Here is a 15,440-nt window from a genome sequence, read left to right as displayed (position 1 = left end):
ACCCCAACACCTCTTTTACTCCTACTCTCCAGCCCCCTCAACCAAACTCCTCTTTCACGCCTACTCTCCAACCGGCCTCACCCCAACTCTTCTTTCAACACCACTCTCCAACCCCCGACACATCAAATTATCTTTCACCCCTACTCTCCAACCCCTCACCCCAACTCCACTTTCACCCATACTCTCCAACCCACCTCACCCCAACTCTTCTTTCATCCCAGCTCTCCAACCCCCTCACCTCAACTCCACTTTCCCCCCTACTCTCCAACCCCCTCAACCCAACTCCTCCTTCACCCCTACTCTCCAACCCCCTCACCCCAACTCTTCTTTCACACCTACTCTCCAACACCCTCACCCCAACTCCTCTTTGAGCCGTACTCTCTAATCCCCCTCACCCAAACTCCGCTTTCACTCCTACTCTCCAACCACCCTCACCCCAACTCCTCTTTCACCACTATTCTGCAAACCCCGCTCACCCCAACTCCTCTTTCACCCCCACTCTCCAACACCTCACCCCAAATCCTCTTCCACCCCTCACCCCAACTCCACTTTCACCCCCTCTCCAACCCCTCTCACCCCAACTCCTCTTTCACCCCTACACTCCAACTCCCTTCACCCCAACTCCTCTTTCATCCCTAGTCTCCAACCCCCCTCACCCCAACTCCTCTTTCACCCCTACTCTCCAGCTCCCCTCACCCCAACTCCTCTTTCACCCATACTCTCCTACCCCCTCACCCCAACTCCTCTTTCATCCCTGCTCTCCAACACCCTCACCTCCACTCCTCTTTCACAACTACTCTCCAACCCCTCACCCCAACTCCTCTTACCCACTACTCTCCAATCCCCTCAACCCAACTCCACTTTCACCACTATTCTCCCACCCCCCTCACCCCAACTCCTCTTTCACCCCTACTCTGCAATCCCCTCACCCCAACTCCTCCTTCACCCCTACTCTGCAATCCCTCACCCCCAACTCCTCCTTCACCCCTACTGCCCAAACCCACTCACACCAACTCCTCTTTCACCCCCTAATCTCCAACCCACTCACCCCAACTCCTCTTTCACCCCTAATCTCCAAACCACTCCCCCCAGCTCCTCCTTCACCCCTACTCTCCAACCCACCTCACCCCAACTCCTCTTTCACCTCTACTCTCCAAACCCCCTCACCCCAACTCCTCTATCACCCCTACTCTCCAACCCCTCACCCCAACTCCTCTATCACCCCTACTCTCCAACCCCTCACCCCAACTCCTCTTTCACCCCTACTCTCCAAACCCTCACCCCAACTCCTCCTTCACGCCTACTCTCCAACCGCCGCTCACCCCAACTCTTCTTTCAACACCACTCTCCAACCCCCAACACATCAAATTATCTTTCACCCCTACTCTCCAACCCCTCACCCCCAACTCCACTTTCACCCATACTCTCCAACCCACCTCACCCCAACTCTTCTTTCATCCCAGCTCTCCAACCCCCTCACCTCAACTCCACTTTCACCCATACTCTCCAACCCCCCTAACCCCAACTCGTCTTTCACCCCTACTCTCCAACCCCCTCACCCCAACTCTCCAACCCCCTCACCCAACTCCTCTTTCACCCCTACTCTCCAACCATCCTCACGCCAACTCCTCTTCCACCACTACTCTGCAAACCCCCTCACCCCAACTCCCTCTTCACCCCTACTCTCCAAACCCCCTCACCCCCAACTCCTCTTTCACCCCTACTCTCCAACCCCCTCACCCCAACTCCTCTTTCCCCCTACTCTCCAACCCCCTCAACCCAACTCCTCTTTCACCACTACTCTGCAAACCCCCTCACCCCAACTCCTCCTTCACCCCTACTCTCCAACCCCCTCACCCCAACTCTTCTTTCACACCTACTCTCCAACACCCTCACCTCCACTCCTCTTTCACACCTACTCTCCAACCCCTCACCCCAACTCCTCTTTCCACCCCTACTCTCCAACCCCCCTCACCCCAATTCTTCTTTGACCCCTACTCGCCAAAACCCCCACACGCCAAGTCCTCCTTCACCCCTACTCTCCAACACCCCTCACCCCAACTCCACTTACACCCCCACTCTGCAAACCCCTCACCCCAACTCCTCCTTCACCCCTACTGTCCAAACCCACTCACCCCATCTCCTCTTTCACGCCTACTCTCCAACCCCCCTCACCCTAACTCCTCTTTCACCCCTAATCTCCAACCCACTCACCCCAACTCCTCTTTCACCCCTACTCTCCAAACCACACCCCCCAACTCCTCCTTCACCCCTACTCTCCAACCCACCTCACCCCAACTCCTCTTTCACCCCTACTCTCCAAACCCCCTCACCCCAACTCCTCTATCACCCCCTACTCTCCAACCCCTCACCCCAACTCCTCTTTCATCCCTAATCTCCAATCCCCTCACCCCAACTCCTCTTTCACCCCTACTCTCTAAGCCTGCTCTCCAAACCCTCACCCCAACACCTCTTTTACTCCTACTCTCCAGCCCCCTCAACCAAACTCCTCTTTCACGCCTACTCTCCAACCGGCCTCACCCCAACTCTTCTTTCAACACCACTCTCCAACCCCCGACACATCAAATTATCTTTCACCCCAACTCCACTTTCACCCCTACTCTCCACCCCCTCTCAGCCCAACTCCTCTTTCATCCCTGCTCTCCAACCCACCTCACCCCAACTGCTCTTTCACCCCTGCTCTCCAACCACCCACACCGCAACTCCTCGTTCATCCCAGCTCTCCAACCCCCTCACCTCAACTCCACTTTCACAACTAATCACCAACCCCCCTAACACCAACTCGTCTTTCACCCCTACACTCCACCACCCCCGCACCCCAACTCCTCTTTCATCCCTGCTCTCCAACCCCCTCACCCCAACTCCTCTTTCACCACTATTCTCCAACCGTCCTCACGCCAACTCCTCTTTCACCCCTACTCTCCAACCCCCCTCACCCCAACTCCTCTTTCACCACTACTCTGCAAACCCCCTCACCCCAACTCCCTCTTCACCCCTACTCTCCAAACCCCCTCACCCCAACTCCTCTTTCAACCCTACTCTCCAACCCCCCTCACCCCAACTCCTCTTTCACCCCTACTCTCCAAACCCCCTCACAACAAATCCCCTTTCACCCCTACTCTCCAACCCCCTCATTCTAACTCCTCTTTCACCCCTACTCTCCAACCCCCTCACACTAACTCCTCTTTCACCCCTAATCTACAACCCCATCACCCAACTCCTCTTTCACCCCTACTCTCCAACCCCCCTCACCCCAACTCCACTTTCACCCCCTCTCCAACCCCTCTCACCCCAACTATTCTTTCACCCCTACACTCCAACTCCCTTCACCCCAACTCCTCTTTCATCCCTAGTCTCCAACCCCCCCTCACCCCAACTCCTCTTTCACCCCTACTCTCCAACTCCCCTCACCCCAACTCCTCTTTCACACCTACTCTCCAACCCCTCACCCCAACTCCTTTCACCCCTACTCTCCAACCCCCCTCACCCCAACTCCTCTTTCACCCCTACTCTCCAAATCCCCTCACCCCAACTCCTCTTTCACCTCTACTCTCCAACCCCCTCACCCCAACTCCTCTTTCACCCCAACTCTCCAACCTCCCTCACCCCAACTCCTCTTTCACTTCTGCTCTCCAGCACCCCTCACCCCAAGTTTTCTTTCACCCCGTCTCCAACACCCCACACCCCAAATCCTCTTTCACCACTACTCTCCAACACCCTCACCCCAACTCTTCTTTCACAACTAGTCGCCAACCCCCATACCCCATTCCTCTTTCACCACCACTCTCCAACAACCCTCACCAGTACTCTCAAAACCCCCTCACCCCTGCTCTCCAAAACCCCTCACCAGTACTCTACAAAACCCTCTCACCCCAATTCTTTTTTCACCCCTACTCTCCAACCCCCCTGACCCCAACTCCACTTTCAACCCTACTCTCCAACCCCCCTGACCCCAACTCCACTTTCAACCCTACTCTCCAACCCCCCTCACCCCAACTCCACTTTCAACCCTACTCTCCAACCCCCCTCACCCCAACTCTTCTTTCAACCCTACTCTCCAACCCCCCTCACAACTCCTCTTTCAACCCTACTCTCCAACCCCCCTCACCACAACTCCTCTTTCACCCCTACTCTCCAACCCCTCACCCCACCTCCTCTTTCACCCCTACTCTCCAACACCCTCACTCCAACTCCTCTTTCACCCAAACTCTCCAACCGCCCTCACCCCAACTCCCCTTTCAACAGTACTCTCCAACCCATCACCCAACTCCTCTTTCACTCCTACTCTCCAACACCCCTCACCCCAACTCCCCTTTCACCACAGCTCTCCAACATACCCCAACTCCTCTTTCACACCTGCTCTCCATCCCCCTCACACCAATTCCTCTTTCACACCTACTCTCGAACCCCCTCGCCCCAACTCCTTTTTCAGCCTACTCTCCATTCCCACTCACTCCAACTCCTCTTTCACCTCAACTCTCCAATCCCCTCACCCCAACAACTCTTTCATCCCTACTCTGCAACCCCTCTCACACCAATTCCTCTTTCACCCCTACTCTCCAGCCCTCCACACCCCAACTATTCTTTCACCCCTACCCTCCAAAGCCCCTCACCCCAACTCATCTTTCACCGCTACTCTCCAACCCCCCTCACTCCAACTCCTCTTTCACCCCTACTCTACAACCCCTCATCCCAACTCCTCTTTCACCCCTACTCTCCAACCCCCCTTACCCCAACTCCTCTTTCACCCCTACTCTCCAAACCCTGATCCCAACTCTTCTTTCACTCCTACTCTCCACCCCCTCATCCCAACTCCTCTTTCACTCCTATTCTCCAACCCCCCTCACCTCAACTCATCTTTCACTCCTACTCTCCAAACCCCTCACCCCAACTCCTCTTTCACCCCTACTCTCCAGCCCCCCTCACCCCAGCTCCTCTTTCACCCCTACTCTCCAGACCCCCTCACCCTAACTCCTCTTTCACACCTTCTCTCCAACCCCCTCACCCCAACTCCTCTTTCACCCCTACTCTCCAACCCCCTCATCCAACTCCTCTTTCACCCCTACTCTCCAAAGCCCCTGACCCCAACTCTTCTTTCAGCCCTACACTCCATTCCCCCTCACCCCAACTCCTCTTTCACCCCTAATCTCCAACCCCCCTCACCCCAACTCCTCTTTCACCCCTAATCTCCAACCCCCTCACACGAACTCTTCACCCCTACTCTCCAATCCCCCTCACCCCAACTCCTCTTTCACCACTACTCTCCAACCCCCCTCACCCCAACTCCTCCTTCACTCCTAATCTCCAACCCCCTAATCCCAACAACGCTTTCATCCCTACTCTCCAACCCCCTCACCCCAACTCCTTTTTCATCCCTACATTCCAGCCCCCCTCACCCTAACTCCTCTTTCACACTTACTCTTGAACCCCCTCGCCCCAACTCATCTTTCACCCCAACTCCTCTTTCACCCCTACTCTCCAACCCCTCACCGAACTCCTCCTTCACCCCTACTCTCCAAAGCCCCTCACCCCAGCTCCTCTTTCAGCCCTACTCTCCAGCCCCCCTCACCCTAACTCCTCTTTCACACCTACTCTCCAACCCCTCACCCAATTCCTCTTTCACCCCTACTCTCCAAAGCCCCTCACCCCAATTCCTCTTTCACCCCTACTCTCCATTCCCCCTCACCCGAAATCCTCTTTCACTCCACTCTCCAACCTCTCCCGCAACTCCTCTTTCGCACCTACTCTCCAAACCCCTCACTCAACTCCTTTTCACCCCTACTCTCCAACCCCCCTCACCCAAAATCCTCTTTCACCCCACTCTCCAGCCCCTCACCCCAACTCCTCTTTCACTCCTACTCTCCAACCCCCCTCACCCCAACTCCTTTCACCCCTACTCCTCAAACCACTCACCCGAACTCCTCTTTTAACCCTACTCTCCAACCCCTCAACCCAAATCCTCTTTCACCTCTTCTCTCCAACCCCCTCACCCCAACTCCTCTTTCACCCCTACTCCCAAACCACTCCCCCAACTCCTCTTTCACCCCTTACTCTCCAGCCCCCCTCACCCCAACACCTCTTTCACCCCTACACTCCAACTCCTCTTTCACCCCTTACTCTCCAGACCCCCTCACCCCAACTCCTCTTTCACCCCTACTCTCCAACCCCCTCACCCCAACTCCTCTTTCACCCCTACTCTCCAACCCCCTCACCCCAACTCCTCTTTCACCTCTACTCTCCAAGCCCCTCACCCCAACTCCTCTTTCACCCCCTACTCCTCTTTCACCCCTACTCTCCAACCCCCCTCACCCCAACTCCTCTTTCACCCCTACTCCCCAACCCACCTCCCCCAACTCCTCTTCCACCCCTTACTCTCCAGCCCCCTCACCCCAACTCCTCTTTCACCCCTACAAACCAACCCACCAACCCCCCCTCACCTCAACTCCTCTTTCACCCCTACTCTCCAAACCCCTCACCCCAACTCCTCTTTCACCCCTTACTCTCCAGCCCCCCTCACCCCAACTCCTCTTTCACCCCTACTCTCCAACCCCTCACCCCAACTCCTCTTTCACCCCTACTCTCCAACCCCCTCACCCCAACTCCTCTTTCACTCCTACTCTCCAAACCCCTCACCCCAACTCCTCTTTCACCCCTACTCTCCAACCACCCTCATCCCAACTCCTTTCACCCCTACTCTCCAAACCCCTCACCCCTTACTCTCCAGCCCCCCTCACCCCAACTCCTCTTTCACCCCTACTCTCCATCCCCTCACCCCAACTCCTCTTTCACCCCTACTCTCCAACCCCCTCACCCCAACTCCTTTCACCCCTACTCTCCAACCACCCTCACCCCAACTCCTCTTTCACCCCTACTCTCCAAACCCCTCACCCCAACTCCTCTTTCACCCCTCTCTCCAACCCCTCTCACCCCAACTCCTCTTTCACCCCAACTCCTCTTTCACCCCTACTCCTCTTTCACCCCTACTCTCCAACCCCCTCACCCCAACTCCTCTTTCACCCCTACTCTCCAACTCCCTCACCCCAACTCCTCTTTCACCCCTACTCTCCAACCCCTCACCCAACTCCTCTTTCACCCCTACTCTCCAACCCCCTCACCCCAACTCCTCTTTCACCCCTACTCTCCAACCACCCTCATCACAACCCCTCTTTCACCCCTACTTTCCAACCCCTCACCCCAACTCCTCTTTCACCCCTACTCTCCAACTCCCTCACCCCTACTCTCCAACCCCTCACCCAACTCCTCTTTCACCCCTACTCTCCAACCCCCTCACCCCAACTCCTCTTTCACCCCTACTCTCCAACCACCCTCATCACAACCCCTCTTTCACCCCTACTTTCCAACCCCTCACCCCAACTCCTCTTTCACCCCACTCTCCAACCCCTCTCACCCCAACCCCTCTTTCACCCCTACTCTCCAGCCCCTAATCCCAACTCTTCTTGCACCCCTACTCTCCACCCCGACCCCAAATCCTCTTTCACTCTTAATCTCCAACCCCCTCACCCCAACTCCTCTTTCACCCCTAATCTCCAACCTGCTCACCCGAACTCCTCTTTCACCGCTACTCCCCAACCCCCCTCACTCCAACGCCTCTTTCACCCCTACTCTCCAACCTCCTCACCCCAACTCCTCTTTCCCCTCTACTCTCCAAACCCCTCACCCCAACTCTTCTTACAGTCCAACTCCTCTTTCACCCCTACTCTCCAACCCCCCTCACCCCAACTCCTCTATCAGCCGTACTCTCCAACCCCCTTTCATCTTCCATTGATATTTGGAACCTGTCAGAATTTGAAAGATATTTACAAATGATTTGATTGCTTCTTAGAGTTGGGATCGTTCTTCATTCTGTTGCCTTCTGATTGAAATGAAACCCACAGTTTGTACCAGTCGGGACTTAAAAGCTATTTACAACCGATTGTAGATGTTCTTCGTGTTGCGATCTTTCTCTATTCCATCCACTCGAGGAGTTAGATAACAGACTTTCTCCTGTTGATATAGAGCTGGAGTATTGGGTCATGATGTTTTCACTTGTTCATCTTGTTGACTCAAAATTTAGTCTTGTCGTTTCAGACACCAGATAATCAAGCTCACACCAACAGATTGTCTTTTACTGACTTTATTAAAAGATTTGTAAAAATACAGACAGAGTATAGTTACCCGTCCGGAGACAGGGATAATACAGTGGATTCAGAGCTCTCTTCTCTCCAGGTCTGTTGTAACAAGCTGCGGCTACACTGGCGAGAGTTATACTGAACTTGTTTACTGCATCCGTGATCTGGCCCTGCTCAAACCTGAGATATCTGTGCATTGATCTGACTGTCACCACAAGGCTCTGTCACTATCACACAGACACTGTTTCCATGTTTCACATCTCCATACACAGACCATCTCTTTAAATATCCCTTTCCATCCTCAATCAACATCAGGAAAATAGATTATCTGCTCAAAATCATCATGCTGTTTGTGGGATCTTGCTGTGCACAAATTGGCAGTCACATTTCCTACATTCCAACAGTGACTACACTTCAAAAGTATTTCATTGTCTGTAAAGTGTTTGGGACGTCCTGAGGCTGTGAAAGGCGGGATAGAAATTCAAGACTTTTTGATTTCATAACAGCAAATGTTACACTGGGACAAATGTTCAGTCATTTTCTATTACACGCACTCTGGAAGGTATGGGGAGCTGGGACTTGAGAGTAACAGAAGGTATGAGAACTCAAATTATCCAGACTTAGAGAAAGAGGAAAAGGCCCCGAAATGGAGCAGTCGGTAACAGGACATCAATTAGTCTCCTCTTATCTCAGAGACATCAAATACTCGATTCACTGAGTGTTTGACATTTATCCAGAATATTAATAACCCTTTTCACTGGGCTGGAGTTTAACATCAGCAGAAACAAACCCCAACTGTCAGAATGAACATGGTTCAGTCCAGGATGTGATTAACAGCAGCAATAACAGCAGAATCCAACCCTTGCCGTCACAAGTGAACTCGCTGGTGTTTCAGCAGGTGGGGTGACTGAGTGAATCCCTTCCCACACCCCGAGCAGGTGAACGGCCTCTCCCCAGTGTGAACTCGTTGGTGTCTCAGTAGGTCGGATGATGAAGGGAATCCCTTCCCACACACGGAGCAGGTGAATGTCCTCTCCCCAGTGTGAACTCGCTGGTGCCTCCGCAGATGCTTTTTACTTTTAAATCTCTTCTCACAGTCGGAACATTTAAAAGGTCTCCCATCTGTGTGAACTCGCTGGTGTGTGTGTCAGCATGTTGGATGACTGAGTGAATTCCTTCCCACACATGGAGCAGGTGAATGGCCTCTCCCCGGTGTGAACTCGCTGGTGTCTCAGCAGGTTGAATGACTGAGCGAATCCCTTCCCACGCACAGAGCAGGTGAACGGCCTCTCCCCAGTGTGAGTGCATTGGTGTGTCAGCAGATCCCTTGTGTTTTTAAAGCTCTTTTCACAATCAGAACATTTAAATGGTCTCTTATCAGTGTGAACAAGCTGGTGTGTCAGCAGGCTGGATGACTGAGTGAGTCCCTTCCCACACACGGGGCAGGTGAACGGCCTCTCCCCGGTGTGAACAAGCTGGTGTGTCAGCAGGATGGATGACTGAGTGAATCCCTTCCCACACATGGAGCAGCTGAATGGCCCCTCCCTGGTGTGACTGTGTAGGTGAATTTCCAGCTGGGATGGGTAACTGAATCACTTCCCACAGTCCCCACATTTCCACGGTTTCTCCGTGGTGCGGGTGTCCTTGTGTCTCTCCAGGTTGGCCGATCAGTTGAAGCCTCGTCACACACAGAACACGTATATGGTTTCTCCCCACTGTGAATGGTGCGATGTTTTTTCAGGCTGTGTAACTGGTTAAAGCTCTTTCCACAGGCAGTGCACTGGAACACTCTCACTCGGGTGTGTGTGTCTCGGTGCTTTTCCAGTCACACTGATGTTTGAAATCTTTTCCCATAGGCAGACCAGGCAAACATTTCTCCTTCCACATTCAAAGGCTGATGATATTCAGGTCCTGATGAATCGAGTGACTCTGTCAGATCTTGACGTGATGTTTGGTTTGTGTTTCCCATGTGTAAATCCTCCCCTTCGAATACCCTGTAAAAGGAGTTTACAAAACTCATCACTGTAAATACAGGACAGAAATATGGAACATTCTTTCCTCTATTGTTTCCCCAAAGCTGTAAATCCCCGTCCCACACACTCTCCCTCCTCTCAGTGCTGAAATCCAAACCCATCGCACCTTCAGTTTTCTCCCTCCTTCTCCTCTGGCTGCGTTCAGTTCTACACCCGCTGTGTGCAAAGTGAGAGTAAAGTCAATGAGTTAATGATTCTTTCTCCTGGTCACTGGGACCCTGCAGCCCCGCCCACTCTTTGTTCCTGTACGAAGATGGCCACGCATGCTCCACGATCCCTCCTTGTCCAAGATGGCGGCCAGTGACACTGCTCACCTGGGCGGCCGGGCCTGTCGTCATTGATAGGGCACATTCTCCACCGCCAGGAATTCTGGGGAAACATACCACCAATGAAATCCCCAATTGGTGAAGAGTAAATGTATTTTTTGCTCTCCCATTGAGATTGGGCCTTTTTCACTAACTGTAGAGATGATACTAAGTTGCCCCAGTGTCACCAGATGGGAACAAATTAAGGCAAGGGCCCTAGTGCACCACAAGTATGAAACATACCATAATAACTGTACAATACAGCGACACAAATAATATCATAATGTGAATGTGAGGATCGATTATCGCCTCTTTAACCAGCGGTGCCCACCAGTCTGGGAAGGTATCAAGCGCACCAGTGGACACCACATGCTCCCTCTCCAGGGCCACATGGGCACGGACAAGAGAGGGAGGCAGCCAGAGCGACCGCCCCATGGGCCCGCCTATACTGGGCCTACAGATTGCTGTTTTAGACAGACCCAAGTAGCAATCCCCCAACTTACCCACACCCACCCCATCCTCCCCCACCCTGCCGCGGTCAAAAATTAGGAGTGTGGGACTGAAGACTAACCAACAGAAAGAAAAGAAAGACTTGCATTTATATAGCACCTTTCACAACCACCGGACGTCCCAAAGTGCAATGAAGTACTTGTAATGTCAGAGACACGAGAGCCAATTTGTGCACAGCAAGCTCTCACAAACAGCAATACGATAATAACCGGATTATCTTTTTTTGTGATGTTTGTTGTGTATGTACCTTTAAGAGAATAACTGGTCTCAGACTGCAGTACCGGCAGTGACCACCCCTGTATAAAAGGCGCTAGTGAGCCTCTGTTGTTTCAGTTTCACTATTGACTTCCATCAGTAAAGACTTATTTTGTTCCACTCCTGCTGTCCGTGTCTCAATCATTCACTGACGTAACACTGGCGACGAGCAGATACGAACCTACCTACAGTCTGCACCACCTCCTGGGATCCATTCCTACAGCGAAGTGAGCAGAGGTCGAGGCCAGAAAGAAAAGTAAGAGGCAGTAGAAACGGGCGTCGACCATGGGCATCGCCCTGTGTTGCAGAGTTGAAGATTGCTGGAGAAGCTGTCGGATGCGGAGCCTGGTTCCTGTCGACGGTGCTTCAGCTAATCAGGCTGGTGGCAGGTAGTGCACTGATCCTTCCTGGGCTGCGGCGGTCACGAACTCGAGCAGGTGGTTTGCAACGGGGCCGAGCAGCGTTGTCGGGAAGAGAGAGAGAGGGTGGAGCACACAGGGCGCGGCCGGTGCTACGAAGCCGGGCTGCGTATAGACCCGCGAAGAGGGAGGCAAGAGTCCCACAGGGTTGTTCCACGACGGGAAAATAATTTTAAAAAAAAATATTAAACGCGCAAGAAACCGTGGAAAGCAGCGCTAACAACAGTGGGGAAGAAGGCAAAGCGCGGGAGGCACCATTTTAGATTTGCAAGATGCTGAAGACTGGCTGTATCACTGCTTTTGATAATACAATAGAGGACTGGACCACGTATGTGGAAAGAGTCGAGGTATATTTCGAGGCAAACGAAATAGCGGAGGAGAAAAAGGCATTGATATTGCTAAACTTAATGGGCGCTAGAACGTACGGCCTATTGCGGGACCTGATTACTCCAGCCAAACCGAAGGCGAAGAGTTTTAACGAAATTGTTGCTGTCCTACAGGAACACCTAAATCCTGCACCGCTGTTGATAGCAGAAAGATTTAAATTCCACAGGAGAACTCAGCACAAAGATGAGAGCAATGCTGAGTATCTTACGGAACTATGCAAGCTATCAAAGCACTGCCAGTTCGGAGCAGGACTGGCAGATACCCTACGGGACAAATTTGTCTGTGGACTCCTGAGTGAAGGAACACAGAAGAAGTTACTCTCAGAGAAAGAGCTGACGCTAGATAAGGCTTTCAGCGTGGCAGTATCATATGAAGCAGCAGCCAGGGGAGCTGCAGAAATTCAACAAAAACCACAGGAATACGGCACCCACGAAATGACACGGGGATTTGCAAAATGTTATCGCTGCGGCAGAACTAACCATGACCAGAAGGACTGCTGGTCCAAAGACAAAATATGCAGGCAATGCGGGAAGATGGGACACATTGCACGAGTTTGCAGGTCTGGGAAGAAGACCAGCGACAACAAAAAGGCTTCTAAGGAACCGTACAAGAAAGTACAAAAGATGACGGACAGTAGTTCCGAAGACCAGATGAGCGATAGTGAATCCGGGAACAAGAGACTAAGCTGTCTCAAACTTCACAATGTAATCGCAAAAGAGGATCACCGAACCATTTGGGTCACCCTCACGATAGCAGGGTCCCAAGTTAAAATGGAATTGGATACAGGATCAGCGCTAACCGTCATGAATCGACGAGACTACAAGTGGCTATTTTCACACATACCCTTGAGAGAGATATCCATCATCTTGACGACATATACGGGGCAAAAAGTATACCCCAGAGGAAAAATAAGGGTGCCTGTCGAATACAACGGCAAGAAAATACGGAAATTGTATCTCTACATACTGCCAAATGGTGGACCACTGTTATTGGGACGGGAATGGATCAGGAAGATAAACTTAGATTGGCACTCCATTCATGCAATGACGGTGGACGGTAAAAAAAATGAAGACGTCACTCCTGAAAGCCAAAGAGGTATTTCAACAAGAACTGGGCACGCTTAAAGGCGTAACTGCCTCGATAAAAATAGAAGAGAATGCAGTTCCCAAGTTTTTCAAAGCAAGACCGGTACCATCTGCAATTCGCCCAGCCGTCGAGGCAGAGCTGGAGAATCTGGAGAAGGCGGGCGTGTTGTCTAAGGTCGACTGGAGCGAGTGGGCGACACCCATCGTTCCTGTCATGAAGAAAACGTTAAGCAATAAGTCCGGGGAGCCAAGGAAGATTCGCATCTGTGGGGATTTCAAGGTGACGGTGAACCCAGTCCTTCACACAGTACAATATCCTCTTCCAAGGATGGAAGACATCTTCGCCTCACTGTCTGGAGGGAAGCGTTTTACAAAAATTGACCTAGCACAAGCATACTTGCAGATGGAGGTTGAAGAGTCCTCTAGAAAGTATCTCACGATAAACACTCACAAAGGTCTTCACCAGTATCATCGATTGGTATTCAGAGTAGCATCGGCTCCGGCGATATGGCAAAGAGCGATGGAACAAGTCCTGCAAGGGATTCCGGGGACTCAGTGTTACTTGGACGACATCCTTGTGACAGGTGAAGATGACAGTGAACACCTTAACAACCTAGAACAGGTGCTCACTAGACTACGGGAACATGGGCTGCGAGCCAACCGCCCCAAGTGCGAATTTTTTAAGAAACAGATATCGTATTGTGGCCACGTGATTGATGAAGAGGGGTTACATAAGTCCCCTGACAAAATTGAAGCGGTTGTTAAGGCCCCAGCGCCTGAAAATGTGTCGCAACTGAGGTCATTCCTCAGATTGGTGAATTACTATCATAAGTTTTTGCCGAATTTGTCGACAATTCTGCACCCACTGAACGCCCTGCTACGAACGGGGGTAGCATGGAAATGGAGCGATGACTGTAAGCGTGCTTTTCAGAAGAGTAAGGACTTAATCACTTCAAGGGAAGTATTGGCTCACTACAACCCTGCACTGCCGATCAGACTGGCATGTGATGCGTCTCCCTACGGCATTGGGGCGGTACTGTCACATAAATTCCTTGATGGTTTAGAGAGGCCGATAGCTTTTGCGTCACGCTCGTTAACTTCTGCCGAGCGTAACTATGCCCAGATTGACAGAGAGGCCCTCAGCCTAGTGTGGGGGGTGAAGAAGTTCAATCACTACCTGCACGGTCAAAAATTTACTCTACTAACCGATCATCAACCTCGTCGTCTCCATTTTCAACCCTCAGAAGGGCGTACCGATAATGACAGCACAACGGCTGCAGAGATGGTCCCTTTTCCTAGGGGCACACCAATATGACATCGAGTACAAAGGAACTAAACAGCATGGAAATGCTGATGGATTGTCATGCCTACCGTTGCCGACGGTGGAAGAAGAAGACCTTGCAGTGGATCCAATGGAGTTATTCCACTCGACCATAGTCGAATGTCTCCCTGTGACGAATGCAAACATAGAAAAGGAAACACGGAATGACCCGACACTATCACGGGTCTATGATTTAACGGTGAAGGGATGGCCAGCACATGGCGAACCACTGCTGCCAACATTCTCGCCGAGAAGAGAACAGCTGTCAGTGTGCAGAGGAACCTTGATGTGTGGATCCAGAGTAGTAATCCCACCTAAGTTGACGGATAGAGTGCTCAATGAGCTTCATGAGGGTCATCTGGGTGGGGTAAAAATGAAGAACTTAGCCAGAGCGTTTGTGTGGTGGCCGGGAATCGATAGAGAAATCGAAGAGATGACCAAGAGCTGTGCAGGATGCCAGAAGGTCCAAAACGCCCCACCACAAGCTCCTCTGCATCCATGGGAGTGGCCCTCATCTCCATGGCAAAGGGTGCACATTGATTTTGCTGGTCCCTTCATGGACTCGATGTTTTTAATTGCGGTGGATGCACATTCAAAGTGGCCAGAGGTAATAAAAATGTCCTCAACCACCACGGAAAAAACTATCACAGTTTTACGAACCATATTCGCCAGGAATGGGCTGCCTGAATAGATTTGCTCTGACAATGGACCACAGTTTGTGTCTGAAGAGTTCCGGAGGTTCTTAAAGAACAATGGTGTTAAGCATTACACATCTGCCCCATATCATCCAGCCACTAATGGATTGGCCGAGAGGTTTGTCCAAACATTCAAGAAGGCTATCAAGGCAATGTGTAATGAAGATATACCCCTACAACACAAGGTGGACAACTTCTTGTTTGCCTACCGGAATGCGACACATGCGGTTACCAACCAAACTCCAGCCAGGATGTTCTTCAATCGAAGACTACGATGCTG

Source organism: Somniosus microcephalus, chromosome 4, assembly GCF_052327205.1.
Source record: "Somniosus microcephalus isolate GS21.2 chromosome 4, FLI_Smic_1.0, whole genome shotgun sequence".
Classification (NCBI taxonomy): Eukaryota; Metazoa; Chordata; class Chondrichthyes; order Squaliformes; family Somniosidae; genus Somniosus; species Somniosus microcephalus.
The sequence above is the reverse complement of the archived record's forward strand: the minus strand, read 5'-3'. Positions refer to the sequence as shown.